Source organism: Triticum dicoccoides, chromosome 4A (genome assembly GCF_002162155.2).
Source record: "Triticum dicoccoides isolate Atlit2015 ecotype Zavitan chromosome 4A, WEW_v2.0, whole genome shotgun sequence".
NCBI classification, from domain to species: domain Eukaryota; kingdom Viridiplantae; phylum Streptophyta; class Magnoliopsida; order Poales; family Poaceae; genus Triticum; species Triticum dicoccoides.
In genome coordinates this window covers 708,881,901-708,886,422 of record NC_041386.1, presented here as the reverse complement: position 1 = coordinate 708,886,422, position 4,522 = coordinate 708,881,901, and positions in this window count along the sequence as shown.

The window sequence follows — 4,522 nt, the reverse complement described above, 5'->3', positions numbered from 1 at the left end:
ATCTCCTGCCATCTGTTGATGATGAGGCATCCATATTATGATGGCGTCGAGTAGGTGCATGGTATGTTCTGAAGGAAATATGCCCTAGAGGCAATAATAAAGTTATTATTTATTTCCTTATATGTGTGAATACATAGACAAACATAGTGTCACTAGTATGCCTCTACTTGACTAGCTCGTTAATCAAAGATGGTTAAGTTTCCTAACCATAGACATGAGTTGTCATTTGATTAACGGGATCACATCATTAGGATAATGATGTGATTGACTTGACTCATTCCGTTAGCTTAGCACTTGATCGTTTAGTATGTTGTTATTGCTTTCTTCATGACTTATACATGTTCCTATAACTATGAGATTATGCAACTCCCGTTTACCGGAGGAACACTTTGTGTGCTACCAAACGTTACAACGTAACTGGGTGATTATAAAGGAGCTCTACAGGTGTCTCCGAAGGTACATATTGGGTTGGCGTATTTCGAGATTAGGATTTGTCACTCCGATTGTCGGAGAGGTATCTCTGGGCCCTCTCGGTAATGCACATCACTATAAGCCTTGCAAGCAATGTAGCTAATGAGTTAGTTACGGAATGATACATTACGTAACGAGTAAAGAGACTTGTCGGTGATGAGATTGAACTAGGTATTGAGATACCGATGATCGAATCTCGAGCAAGTAAAATACCGATGACAAAGGGAACAACGTATGTTGTTATGCGGTTTGACCGATAAAGATCGTCGTAGAATATGTAGGAGCCAATATGAGCATCCAGGTTCCGCTATTGGTTATTGACCGGAAACGTGTCTCGGTCATATCTACATAGTTCTCGAACCCGTAGGGTCCACACGCTTAAGATTTCGATGACAGTTATATTATGAGTTTATGTGTTTTGATGTACCGAAGGAGTTCGGAGTCCCGGATGAGATTGGGGACATGACGAGGAGTCTCGAAATGGTCGAGACGTAAAGATCGATATATTGGACGACTATATTCGTCCTTTGGAAAGGTTCCGAGTGATTCGGGTATTTTTCGGAGTAACGGAAAGTTACGGGAATTCACCCGGGAGTATATGGGCCTTATTGGGCCATACGGGAATAGAGAAGAGAGGCCAAAAGGAAGGAGGCGCGCAGCCCCCCTCTGGTCCGAATTGGACAAGGGGTGCAGCCCCCTTTTCCTTTTTCCTCGCCCCCTCCTTCCTTCTCTCCTACTCCAACAAGGGAAGGAGGAGTCCTACTCCCGATGGGAGTAGGACTCCCCCCTTGGCGCGCCCACCTCCTAGCCCCCCCCCCTTGCTCCTTTATATACGGGGGCAGGGGGCACCCCATAGACACAACAATTGATCTCTTGATCTCTTAGCTGTGTGCGGTGCCCCCTCCACCATAATCCTCCTCGATAATATTGTAGCGGTGCTTAGGCGAAGCCCTGCGACGGTAGAACATCAAGATCGTCACCACGCCGTCGTGCTGATGGAACTCTCCCTCGACACTTGGCTGGATCGGAGTTCGAGGGACGTCATCGAACTGAATGTGTGCTAGAACTCGGAGGTGTCGTAGTTTCGGTGCTTGATCGGTCGGGCCGTGAAGACGTATGACTACATCAACCGCGCTGTTCTAACGCTTCCCCTATTGGTCTACGAGGGTACGTGGACACACTCTCCCCTCTCGTTGCTATGCATCACCATGATCTTGCGTGTGCATAGGAAATATTTTGAAATTACTACGTTCCCCAACATGCTCATCTCGTCATACACAACAAGTTGCATGTCACCACTATTCTGAGCCTGCATTTGCATAGGCACCACATATCTTGGGAGTTTCTGTTGCAACACACAATGAGAAATCCATACCAGTAGTGACTTTTCGACATTGGTAGTTTCTATTATAACATTAATAATTCAAATGATACGGATGCTTGTCATTGCATACAATTCATACCAGTAGTGAATTTTCGACATTGCTCGTATTCAAGGTGTGCACGAATGGCATGAATGACCCGTCATACGGTTCAACATCGTACTCCTCAACAAATTCCTCAATGCTTTCCACAAATTCTACGACCACGTTCACCTCTTACCAAGAAAGTGTCGTGCTGATAATGACATGCCTCTTGTCCACAATGTTTTGAACTTGGTCAGACCCCACGAAGTAAGTTGTCCAAATTATATGTAATTGAGAGACTACTTTCAGCAGGTAATATAATAAAAAGGTTACTCAATAAATATATTAATGGTCATGAAAACCTACATGGGGGAAGCACTGGAGCACTAGGAATGCGCACAATGATGCCAAGTTTGGGTTTGCCGAGAATGTACATCTCGATCTTCATCCCCACATCAAGCATGTATGTAATGGCGAGTCCTCTCCAACAAGGGCAACCGAAAGAGATATGTCCCCCTCATTTTTGGAAGTTAAATCCATTTCTTGTACCAAGGTGGGCCTCAACCATCATTTGCTGATGCATTGGAACATGCAGAATGTGCAGGACTTCATGCCTTGCAAGGCAAGGGATGATCTAAACAAAGCTATGAAGTGAAATAAAATTAGATGACAGTTCTTTGTTGGCTTCATCTTCCAAACATACCATCTTCCCCCCTAAAGTCCTCTCCAAGAACAATGGAGAAGCAATTGTTCCTCATCCAAGTCTTTCCCAGTTGAACCTCATGCCGCACCTTCGGCGGCGGCTGTCACCACACCTGGGGCACACCGTGTTCATTTGTGTGTGCACAACCATTAGAATCTTCAAATAGTAGATAAACTATAAAAAAGAACTTTAACTCAATCAATCTATAAATTGCCTCCATCTCTTCTCTTTTTTCTACCTTTCTATCTCTTCTCTCTTCTATTATGCTTTTCCTCTCTTTACTATGTTCTATTTTGTACTCCCATCTCTCTTATTTCTATTCTCTCTTTCTCTCTTTTCTCTCTTATCTCTTATCTCTTCTATTCATTTCCACTTTTTACTTCTTCTCTTTTCTCCTCTCTTCTCTCTTATTTCTTCTCTCTTTTTCTCTTGCCTCTCTTCACTCAGGAAGAAACTTTCACTCACAACTAGAATTGCTAGTTAATTAAGAACTCATACAAGGCAACATTGGCCATTTTGGCAGCCTGCACGAAGACACACACGTGTATTGGGAGGAAAACATTATCAAGGTTGTAATAAAGCATCATCTTTATCACTCCACCGTGAGCCAACAACTTCATCTTCACCATTTTGTTTGCATGGTAACTTCAACTTCACAATTGAACACCACTAGTGTATCCGTCGCCGGAACAGATGTCATAACCAATGTTGGCAATGCCAAACTGTTGACCAAGCGCGCTGCCGACAAACGGTTCTGACTTGGGTGACGAACCTTCCAGGAAAAAGTCGTTGAGCATGTGTCAACCATGCCAGTGACACTAAACACCCATCTCATGACATTGTCACTGTCAGGGCACATCCTTAGTATCTCTGACTAAACGAAGACATGGTCAGGCACGAGGGCCCCTCAAACATGTTGGGTAACACCGAATACCATATCCTAGCCATATCACCAAACTATGCCCAAAGCTGCCATTGTTTCCAAACAAGAAGACACACTACTTTGATCCCGCGTCACTGCCCTAGCAGCCCTGTAGGAGGCAACGCTGAACCCGTAAAACAAGATGAACCAAAGACAATGCCTTCGGGAAGGACTGCGACAGAAGATGCGCCGCTAATGTCTGTACCAGTAAGACCCGGTCAAGTGTTTGCCAAAGAGCCTAAAAAAGGACGGCAGATGCCCTTGGATAACAACGACTATAAGAAGGTTAGTGGGCCTGCAATTGTCACCACTAGTAGAAAACAGGGCTTTGGTTCGGGCCTAGCCAGCCCATTAGTCCCGGTTCTTCATGAACCGGGACCAATGGGGAGCATTAGACCCGGTTCATGAGCCCAGGGGGCCGGCCGGGGCCTCGTGGGCATTGGTCCCGGTTCATCTGGATCCATTTGTCCCGGTTCTAGGCAAGAACCGGGACCAATGGTCCATGCTCCTGGCCCACAGCCATTGGTACCGGTTCGTGCCACGAACCGGTATAGAAGGGAGGGATTTAGTCCCGGTTCATGCCACGAACCGGTACAAGTAGGTTGCCTATATATACCCATCGCCGCGGCAGAGCACTCTGTTTTTTCTGGACGGCGAGGGAAGGGCATTTGGGTGCTCTAGCTCACCTCCTATGCACATGAGGTGTTCGATGAAATGTCTGAGCCACGCTAGTTAATCGTTCGCCTCTCGAAACTCGACCTCCGAGCTCCATTTTCCCCGAGATTTGTCTAGGTTTAGCGGTCCATCACATCCTGTCCCCGTCTTCACCGATGTCGATCGCCCGTGCCGATCTCGTCGCCGGCACCACCGTGGTGAGCCTCTTGTTCTTATCTTCTTTTTGAAAGAAAAAAATTCTTACTTCAGATAGATACTTTTCTAATTTTCTTACTTTTATTATTTCTTGTTATTATACAATGCGATGGTTTTGGTATCCGCCCCCGTCGGCCCTCGTCCTGTCTA